Source organism: Plectrocnemia conspersa, unplaced genomic scaffold (assembly GCF_051122295.1).
Source record: "Plectrocnemia conspersa isolate PC_06_02 unplaced genomic scaffold, ASM5112229v1 ptg000014l, whole genome shotgun sequence".
Lineage (NCBI taxonomy): Eukaryota > Metazoa > Arthropoda > Insecta > Trichoptera > Polycentropodidae > Plectrocnemia > Plectrocnemia conspersa.
Window position 1 is genome coordinate 16,562,723 of NW_028277178.1, and position 12,071 is coordinate 16,574,793.

The 12,071-nt window shown below is 28.6% G+C and overlaps 1 long non-coding RNA gene across 1 annotated transcript; it reads right to left on the minus strand.

Moving 5' to 3' along the window:
• Positions 1-574: 574 nt before the first annotated feature.
• On the minus strand, positions 575-2,589 carry LOC148226369 (uncharacterized). Its single transcript, XR_015812253.1, has 2 exons — positions 2,529-2,589; positions 575-2,484 (listed from the first exon to the last, which is right to left on the minus strand). It is a non-coding gene; the product is annotated as an uncharacterized LOC148226369 (long non-coding RNA).
• Positions 2,590-12,071: the final 9,482 nt, after the last annotated feature.

Genomic DNA, 12,071 nt, shown 5'->3' on the forward strand with positions numbered 1-12,071 from the left:
ATTCCATATCGACCCTCTCACGAAAAGCACACTCTCATTGATTGCGATCCATTCGAATCACTTAAGTAAAATCTGTACGAAACACCCACGGTCCGTTTGAAAGCTCGTGTAGATGCATCGTATCCGACCAAATGAAGCTTTGCAATTTTATAAAGTATTTAAATAAAATGGAGCCTTATCTATTTGTGAGAATAATTTTTTTTGATTAGTCCCCAGTTTTTTTCCTATCCAAATTTGAATTAATTACTACTTGATTTCTAAGAACAAAATGTTAAAGTTATTCATGAGATTTTATTATCCTATAGCAGGGTTTCCCAAACTTTTTCAGCGACGGAACACTTGGCAAATCCAAAAATTTTGGTGGAACACTTAGCTTGTTTTTTAGGTTGGGTAATTCATAATAGTATAAATAAAATCAAAAAATGTATAAATAAAAACAAAAAATACAAATAAATAAAACTCCTAATGACTCTCCTAATGATTTTAGGTTCTTAAAATACAAAAAAAAATTATCAGGCACAATATTGGTCAGTGGTATTCTCATATCTGCCGTGGCATCGAGTCTATTTCTGTATTTTGTTTTTGTTGCAATATATTTAGAAAATACCACTTCGCCTAAATACGTCGTGGAAAACAGAAGTAAACAAACCAGAACTTGTTTTGACGCATTGGGGAACTTTTCTGTCAGACTCGCCTAGAAATCATTTAATGGCTGATTTTTATATTTTTGTTTCAAATCAGTCATTAATTAATTAAATTAAATTCTCCTAATCCCTTGCGCTTAAGCTCACTGGTTTTACTGTCACGGAAAATGGATTCTGAACCCAGGAATCGTCCTTACTAGTTTTCGGAAAATATTCCGAAAGAGTTGTTTTCAAGTTATATAAATGTTCTAAAAATACTTGTGAAATTTCTTTATCAACTTGAAAATTCAATTCATTTAAACATTCATCCAAGACAGGAAAACAATAAAAATTATTAGATTCAACTGATAAAATCCAAAATTGTATTTTTTTTATCAAAAGATTCAATTTTATCTCTCATATTAAAAATTGTAATACTTTTTCCTTTTAATAATAAGTTAACATCATTGCACTTTGTAAAAATATCTGCCAGATATGCAAGATGTATCAACCAGTAAGGATTTGTTCAAAATTTGATAAAATTTCACGGCTTCATCCATAACATTTTTTAAATTTGTGGAAATTTTTTTAGTCAACAGTGCATGCATATGCAAAATAGAGTGACTGCCAGTAGCTCTTGTAGCTAATTTCAGGATACGTGATACAACATCTTTCATTTTTCCTACCATTGCACGAGCACCATCTGTACAAATATCAATACACTTTTCCCAGCCTATCTCTGTTTTTGTAATGTAATCATTAATACAGTTGAATATATCTTCTCCTGTAGTTTTGTCCATGTAGATATGCACACGTGAGTAAATCTTCTTCAATACTTTTATCATACGCGTAACGAACAAATACCAATAGCACGGCTAGTCCTGCGACATCTGTAGATTCATCCATTTGCAATGTATGTTCACTGCAAAGTCCAAGTCGACGAATTAACTCTAGTAGAAATATCTTTAATGCGTCGTGAAACATTTCATTTTCAGTTTCAGCCATTGTAATCATTTGAAATTTGGACTTTTCTAGTGAGTCACGTTGTCTCTTAAAATATTGCATGTCTTTTCCTTTGTAATCAGAGTGTGTCGTTTCGAAGTGCCTTCGAAGTTTAGCTGGAGCCAAAGAACTGTTTGCGAGTATTTTTTGACACAAAACACACATTGCATCAGGAGCATCTGAATTGCCAATACACGTAAATCCAAAATTTAAATAACTTTCATCGTACTTTCATTTTGGTCTGTTTATAGATGACACTTGTTTTTTATTCGATTTTGAAGAAATCACAGTTTTTGGATTATTTTCCTCTTCGATGTAGACGTATTAGTAAAAGTATTTGGCCTTTATTTCGTCAAATTTCCTGTTTTCAACCAAAGATCCATGGGTAGTTTTTGAATAATATGTAAAATCTGTAATTTTTTTTTTTGCAAAATGTAAAAAATCTGTAGCAATCAGACTAAATTAATGTACAAGAAAATCAATTCATTTTTATGCAAACTTTATTTAATTCATTTACATTTCCAAAAGTATACACCCAATCCTGTTTTAACGCAATAAATTAGTATTATCCTAAGATTGAAAAATCTTGTATAAAAATCACGTACAAGTGAATTTGCGTAAATTAATCGTGTAAAAAATGGCATTCGTGGCACCAAAGAAATTGCATAAAACTGACATCCCATAAATACAGTTTTCATAACAAACACTGACATATGAAACTTTTCCCTCCAGAATTTGTACACATCAATGTTGAATATTTAACATATATTTTCAAGTTTTTTTATCAGATTTATAAACAGTTTTTATGTATTAGCAGTCTAATATTATTTTTAATCTACTCCAAATTTTTGTGAAATATCTATTTCGGCTCCGCGGAACACCTATTTCAGCTCCGCGGAACACCTATTTCAGCTCCGCGGAACACCAGTGTTCCGCGGAACATAGTTTGGGAAACCATGTCCTATAGTGAAGATGGCAAATTTAGGTACATTTAAAGCCATCAATATTTATAAATAAAGTGCTAATAATAAATCGCATTTTACTTGTAATCAGATTCATATTTAAATGTTTTTTCTGCAGTGGCCAAAAAAATAAATATTTTTAATACAAGTAAATTATTAAACGTACAACGTAAAAAAACATTTGCCTTATCAAACAAACGTACATGCCGCTTTTCAATACCGCTGGGTCATTTTTCATTTTTCCGGCAAAGCCGAAGAATATATCGACGTTTCTCTATATAAATTATCGAATTCGCCATGGCATAAATAATACAATTGAATTCGCATGACGTTAAGATATTTGAAAAATTGGAGCACTTAAATCAGCTTATGTCGCGGTGTATTTCGCGATATCGCATAAATCTGGTTATGTGTGTTTGATTTATGCCTTCCGACTACAGTAATCTATTTTCGAACATATTCCACGTTTAATATTGCTTTTTAGTATCCCTATATTGAAAAAAAAAATATTTTATTAACAAGTGTAAAACATGTTAATGATTAATATGTTTATATGTGTGTAAAGTGTGATGGCTTTTAATTAGTTTAAGTAACTTTAAAATCGATAGAAATAAGAATTATTACAGTGTGTATATATTTTTAAGTAATCAAGTAAAAATAATCATTGAAAACTGTATAAATAATATAAGATCGAAAGGAGAAAATTTTAATAACATATAATTTTATAAATCGTGCTTTGCATTTATTCTTACAAAATTTTCAAGAAAAATGCTAAGTCGAGAATTATCATTGCTAGAAAAATGTACTGATATTTTGTCAATTTTAAGAGATCTTTTTTGTTTAAAATTAAATTTGTAGAATATTTTTTAATGTTATACAACTGCTGCATATGAAAAGATGCGTCCGTGCCAGATGCTTAAAAATATTAATGTTTTTTCGGAAGGTCAAATTTATTTGAATTGCAAAAAATTGTTTACTCTAATCGGATTTATCTTTGCTTTGATAATCTAAGAACTACATTAAAATTCAGATAAGAATAAACTGCTCTGCGTAAAAATCATTAAATTACAAAAATGTTCGAAGGTTTTTCCCTAGGTCACTTCATAAAATTTGCGTGTAGCTAACTTATATCTCGTTTTCTCAATAGTCCTATGAGGTTTTTTCTCTTCATATTGTTCAAAATATAAAAAAATAAAGTATCAATAGCTGTTAATACCAATTTTCTTTACGATATGGGAATGATTATTAAATAATTGAATTTAATAATTATTAGAATTAAATAATTTAGTTTTATTTATTAATTTAAATACGGAAACCCAAAATTCCTTTGTAACTTGGCGATCTGTAATCAATTGAAGTAGATCGATCCGTAATCGTCCTTAAATTATTCTGGTCCATTATAACAAATCATTATCCTATTGAAGTTTGTTCCCTTCAGCGATTATCTTGTTATCTATTCATAAATAATATAAAGATACTTACTGTACAATAATATACTGTACAATAATAATTCACATATTTATATATCAAAATTTCTCGAGATTCTCGAGAAGTGTAAATGAGTCGAAAAGGCCTAATCGTACTATTTATATAATGGTTTAGAGTAAATTTGCTTATTAAATATTTTATATGATAAAACATTTTTTTAATTCATGAGTTGGTGCAAATTACAGCACTTTTATTCAACTGAAGTCTAAATTTTAATAGATTAATAAAGCACAACTTAAAATACTCCATGATAGTAAATAAGCTACAAAGACAATAGTACAATATTTACAAAAATTTTCTCTAGAAACTAAAAATATGATTTCAGATAATACTATTTTTGAAAAATATTGTATAATTTAGAAAAAACGCGAGTGAGGCTAATTGTTTATATTCATGAGCAAAGCAATATTATTGTATTTTATATTGACCCAAATTTCTTTTGCTTGTAAAAGTAACTTATAATATTTTCCCATGACCAATTTATATAGCATATATGCCGTTTTAAAACCAAAATATTTTTATATTGCTTGCGAAAAGTAAAAATATTATATACTATTATTAATTGTTCTAAAAATAAGCACTATTTGAAGTTCATTAGATTTCGTTTATATAACGAAATATGACATATATATATATATACATAAAAAATAGTATTCAATTATGTTGCTAACTTCTAAAACATCTAGTATATTTATATGCGAATCGTCCCTTAACCTCACCTGCCTGGGCTCATTAGTACAATATATGCCTCAGACAATTAACGTGAAATTAACGTCGTCTGCAGCAAGTTTAAGCTCGTGAACGAGCATGTTACGGTCGGAATGTGCCCGGGTCTACGGAATGGGCATTGTAAAAATGCTACTGCTTCAGCTGGCAAAATAACCAAAGGACTGCTAACAAACGCGAGCCAATTAGTACTCCTTGGATTCTGCAATGCATAAGCATGACACTTGTAAGATTCACAGGGGCGTATTAGGTTTGCGGTCGAAAACAAAGTCGTTTCACGGGGTCGTTATTCAAATTTTGGGGGGCGCTCTCGAAACATAACGACAGTGCGGATGACTGTGTATTTAAACTTTCTCATAATTTTGCACGGCAGTTTATATCTTAATTAAACCGTTTAAGTACACTCCTGGATTAAGGCGTCTTCCGCAGATTATGTTACATAAAAAAGTATCATATCACCGCGATTAAATTATACAGTTATTATAGGCAGCGTCGGGTTCGACCCTATTTAGGGAATTTATGCAAAGAGAATTTGACGCCAAATTGATATCAAATTCAGCGTTATTAAATCAAAACGATTCGTTTGTGAGTGTCGTTTTGTTACGATTTACTCGATCGTCTATTTATGTTATAGAGTATATATTTTACATTAAAAAATAATTAATCTATAAATCGAGCTATTCCAACAAAGTACCAATGTACATATGAACACATATGGGTTGTTTATGTTACTAATTAAAAGTACTCGTGTGTAAATGTAAATTAAATTAAATACGTTACATAAAATAGTATGAGTATAAATTTAATAAATATAAGCGAGAAACATTACTATTTAATTCAATATGCTTATGAAATAATTCTAATCCTGCAACATTAATATATCTTAATTACTAGCTGCACCTAGCGTAACATAAGCTATCGACATAATAAATTCTCTCGTTGATAGTGGTTGCATATAGCAGGGTTACCCAAGACGTCATCCGCGGTCGGATAAATTTGAAAAAATTATCTCGATTTTTTTTAATTATTTCATTACCAAAAAATATAACGAGTCACTCGCTGAAAATTTTGTTACTAAAAAAACAAGGAGGAATTCATACATGTTGCAAAGAAGCTATTAGTATGAAACAATTTGGATTTAGGAAAAACTTAGGTATACCAGAAGTGCTCTTCTGTATGCGAACGCTGGTTCAAAGATGTTACAAAATTCGTAAACCTGTTTTTGATAAGGCATTTAATCGCATAAAACACGATTTTCTTGTAAAGGGCCTATATTTTATCGAGCTGGATAACAAAGATGTAAGACTTCCTAAAAGTCTGTATTGAAATCAATCAGCTGAATAAGCGTTGAGAGATATGAAACCAAAAAGGTTTAAATACAGAGAGTTTTTAATTAAAAAATATTTGAATCGGTGGGGAGACAATTAATAATATTCATACAGGTATTATTTGGTGAGACCGTCAATGACCTTTAAATATCCCTGAATAGTTTAAATGAAGAATGTTTATAAAAAAAAACTACGATTAAACATTAATAAATAAAAAATATATTTATAAGCAAGCTCCTTATGGACCCGGTAAGCTTAGCATTAGATATGTATAAAAATGAAAGGGTAAAGAAATTTAAATACTTGAGTAGTTAAGTATATGACAAAATGGACACCAGCGTAGAGATTAAAGTACGCCTCGAAATTGCTAATACCCAGTTCTTTTTTTTAATTCAAAGATTATCTCACACACAAGCGCTTAATTATTCATACCAAAATTAAATTTGTAAAGTGCTATGTTGGATCAGTGCTATTATACAGATACGTGACCTGACTCAAAAAATAACATAACCAATAATCTTGAGACGTTTGAAGTGTGGCTTATATATATATATATATATATATATATATATATATATATATATATATATATATATATATATATATATATATATATATATATATATATATATATATATATATATATATATATATATATATATATATATATATATATATATATATATATATATATATATATATATAATTTATATATTTTAGTTAAACGTAATTCTTGAGTTCTTACTTAATTTAATACAATTGAATATTACAACTTTAATATTTATTGGTGTTAAAACAGTAATTCATTGGCTTTAAACAAGTTATTGTTAACAACTACCTATATAATATGCTTATAATTGAAATGTTATTTTTTTCCTTCTGCAAATGAACTGATCATTATAAGTTTTAACGCAACGTTTGCCAACTTCTATATGATTTTTTTTATTAATAAGTAAAAATTATAATACTCTTACTGAATGACATTTACATTTTCATTAAAAGATATAGTAATCTATATGTAAAATATTTCTAATTTTTGCACTGCATTTGTAATTATTTTTTTAATTTATTTCTTACAAAACATAATATTTATTTAAGTAATTTAAGTTTAACAACCACGTATTAAATTTAAATTTATAAGTAAAATTTGCAAAAATATTCTCACATTTTACAGTTTTTTAATCAAAAAAACTTTTTATATATTTATATTAAAAACACGTACTTCTTAAAAAATATAATCAACTAGTTCATTTCTGGCTTTTTAAAAAATAACAGTAAATAAGTGAAATATCTTTTATTTTCATGCTATATTTATGCAAAAAAATATTTTTGAATTGCAACTAAATTTAGAAACCATAATTAAAAATTATTGACAATGTGTATATATTGTCTAGTGATAATTATATTTTGCTCTCTCTGCATACAAGTGCAACTGTGAAAAGCAAATTTTACAGTAAAGTTAGTTTTACAGTAAAGTTAGTTTAGTTTAATTAACAGCCTCAAAATCTGTTATTATTTCTTTTGGTAAAGTTAAATATTTTATAAAGTAATTGAAGGGATTTGATTTTAATACTATATACGTTCTAAAGTTTGTGTTGGTTATTTCACAATATATTTTGGATTTAATAATATGAGAAATCTAATGTTCGGGTCGATTTATTTAAACACTAAACTATACGGCACTCGGGTAACACTGACGTGATTGCGGCCTTCGTCGGCCAGCCATTATATCATTCGATTCAATAAAAATTATACCAACTACAATAAAACTTGGGGAGCGCCCCAATTATGTATAATTGCCACCAGTTACCACCTGTCCGCCAGACAACAATAAATATAAATTAAATTTTGGGGATGGTGAGGCTGATATTTTTTTCTGCAAAGCAAAAAATTTCAAATTTTATTTAGTAGATTGCAGTTCTCAATATTTTACCATTTATTCAAAATAATATATTGAAACTATTTGCGGTATTAGTAAAAATGTAATAAAACTATTTCCTTTAAATTGTTAGATTATATAGAACATTGTAAGTAAATAAATTTTACGTGATATTCAGTTTCAAATATTTTTATTGATATTAAAAAAATAGAATACTAATAATACTTGATTTTTAAATGTATGACAACTTCTCTTAGCAGTTATTCCTGTCGTAGATTTTCATCCAGTTCGTCTGTTTATTTTCTGCTATGTATCTAGTTTGTACATTAGCTAGTGATTTATTTCCTGATTCTATTTAAATCAGTCGTGGAATATTTATCATAATACGATATAATCAAGTATAAATATGAATAATACATATATAAGAAAGCAGGAAGTGTAAGTCGTGAGTAGTTACATTCGCATCCATTATTTATAGCCTAATGCATCTTCTTCCGCTTTCGCCGGCAATCCGTCTCTCTTGAAGCTCTCTCCGGCAATAATAAGTGTACAGTATGAATTCCTAAATCAAGTGGTGAAAAATTAGGGTGTGCGCCGTGCCAGAGTGGCAAAGTGTATAAAAGCGTTAAAGCTGGAAACAAGCGTTGGCACGGTTCCAGAGTGGAACTTGGCCCGACGCAGAATGTAATAACAGAAGAATTGTCGCTTGTATACATATTCATTTACCATGGCGAAAAATCGTAAAATTTATGACTCGGCACAGTGAGTCAATGGCGGAACGGGGACACAGACGGCAATAATAATCCCCATCTCTTTATTTACTATGTACCGAACGCGTCGTTTATTGTTATCGCCCGGGCCCAAGGAGACCCCCGCGTGCTTTTTCCCCGACGCTCTCGCATCGGAAAACTTGAACGTATTAGTTTCATATAATGGCATCGGCAGACAAACAACAGTTGGCAAAAATTCTATATTTGGTTGTTGATTTAAATCAATCGCGGGTGACCGCGCACGACCTTCCCTAATATTAAAAAAATCCAACTTCCAATACCATTTTCTGAATACATTTACAATATCGTCAGTTTTGGGTAGTATGACATAGTTGAATCAAATATATATGTATTTTTATTTACAACCTCTTTCATAATTCATATTAAATTTTCAATTTCCTTACAATAAAACTTCTTTAATTTTGAGAATATTTATCTAAATAATTATTCAGGTTTATTTTGGACATCATTTTCTCTAATAAACCGATACTTATTAAAATGCTTTGTGGACTTCAGAAAATATGTTAATCTTATGACGCCAGTTTAGAAGGATATGGTGGATTTTTCATGACTTTAAATATAAATTGACTTAGTTTTTGAAGCATGTCTTATGCTTATTTATATCTTAATATATGTAAGATATTTTGTATTAGTAGTAAACCAATAAATCTAAAAAAGTACTGATTGCTTTTTTAAATAAACCCATATTATTTTCATTTATGTAATATATAAATATTACAGTACCATAAGCCGGAATATTTTTTTTACATGATAATTCCTTCTTCGAACATGCTTAATACTTTTATCGTTGCTTTTTTTATGAATAATACTTATACTAAACAATTCTATCAAAGTGACATTCTTTAATTTTAAACAATTACTAGCATCGTCCGAAAAAAATCCTTATATTCAAATCAGATTTTATCGTACGATTTTTTTAAATTATATAAAGAAATCTGAATAAAAATTACAGCTGCTTTTTTTAATTTTAATATATTATGTATTAGTTAATTGGATTACAAAAAACAAATATTTAGAATAACTAAATTTCTTTTTAACTACGTTTAACTATGCTTTTTTAACTGAACTGAATAAGTTAAGCAAACGAGGTTTATTAATAAGAATTTGCATATTAAGCACTCCATTATAGTTCACATAAAATAATTCCAGCACTTTCAGCAGTATTATATTTGTCTTTGTTCATCAAAATTGCAGCAATGCAACTGCACCAACTTCAATCGCATGGACACAAAGGCTTATGTTAAATAATTCTGAAATATTTTAGAGCTTAGTTCTCATTTAATAATTTTTAACATATAACTTATAAATATAATGTGCCGCAATTGTAAATGTGTTGAACTATTTATGTAGTTTAAAAATGTCCTAAAGTGGTCCCGGGGTGTCGCGGCGCCCCGATGAGGGCGCCGTGTAAATACGGCCCACGGGGCGCCGGCAAACGGGGCCACCCCCGGCGCAATATCCTAAAGGTCGACCCTGGCTGCAAGTCATACGCCACCAGTGTCGGTATTTTTATTTGGTGGCTATATGGAATCGGTTGATTCGATACGTAACCTTTCCGCTGAAAAATATTAATATATATTGAATATTTCCGTTGAATGGATACGCTTGTGGAAAAACATTTGTCGTATCTATAAGCATGCGAAAATCATATCAAGTATTTTGATATGATACATTCTCAACATTTTATTTTTAATATTTATTTGCATTTATATAAATATTGATAACCATTTTTATTTTTGGTTTTCCTTTAGAACAGCCTTTATTTATTTTTCCACATTATCTCTATGGACCACGATAAACACATTAGTGAACCTAGAACGATTGCTCAGGCTTTTTATTATCACATTTTTTATCCTGATATTTCAGTAATATTATTATCCTGATATTTCAATATTTTATTTTTCCAAATTTGATTTGCTTAAATATAGTTATTTAATATTGGAACAATATTTTCCTAACATTTGATAATCTGAGCTTTTTCTTAATTCTTATAGCATTGTTTATATGTTTTATTTTATACATATTAAAAATATTCTTTCAATGCTTTACCTTTGTCTTTGCATTTTCAAGAAAGAGCAAGCAAAATAATAAAATAAAATCTGACTTAATAGTGCAATAAAGTTTTACAACCTTTACTTTACAACACTTATTTATTTTTCTCCTTTATATTTTTTCTGAATACATATACTATACATATATTTATGATAAATATAAATATGTATGTATATTTATGAAAAATATTTATTAGTAAATTATATATTTTATAACATCATATATTAAGCAACAACTAACATTACCAAATTCAAAATTTTATGGTTATAAAATACAATTTATAAATCGATGCCTAGTTATTCTTAAAGAATCATTAGAAACGATTCTGAAAATGTAACATTTTAATGCCAAATATTTTACAGAAAAATGAAAGAAAGTGACACTATTAACCACGTTTTTTTATTTAATAATATCCCATCGTCAAATTTCCTATAATAAATAAATTTACTTTTTAGTATTTGTTAAAATAAAATGCATAATAGTGGTGTCTAGTCATCTCTTTTCTATTTACTATGTTTTTTGTTTATACAAAATAATGAACACATGAATTTTATTTTATATTACAAATTGAACCATCATGAATTGACAGGTTTTCATTTTAAAAACAACAATTGTACAATTGTATATTAAGTAATAGATTAATAATAATAAAATTTCATGGTTCACACCTATAATAGATAAGTACCATCCAATTTTTCCAGCTCCTCATAGCTACCGCCTAAGACATATTTGTGTTTGGCTTGTTGGGATCTTAGATGGCTCGTACTAGAGGAGCGATTCCAAGTTCTTAGCCGCAACGGGCAAGAATATGGGACGCGATCGCAACTTTCTAGGGCACTCTAATACTAACAGCATTGATGGGTTGTCGACACCGCCCTTTAGCAACTTTAAAAAGTGCTTCATTGAGTAGACGCTTCGCCGAGAATGCAATCTATAAAATTTAGACTATTGTGTTAATGTGGTTACGTAAAAAAACTTTCTAGTTTTTTTGAAAGAAATATAAAAAAAATTTAATCGTTGTTATTTGCGGCTTAATAAAAGTGTTTTTCAAGAATAATATAAAATATGTATGAACATTAAATCGTAGATTAAAAACATATTTATTGTACCCCATTTGTGTTGTGTTGTTTCATAATGGTATAGTTTAATTTACACTAAATTTTCCTTATTAAATATTTGTTGTAAATATAATATATTTTTTTTATACATAAATGCTGTTA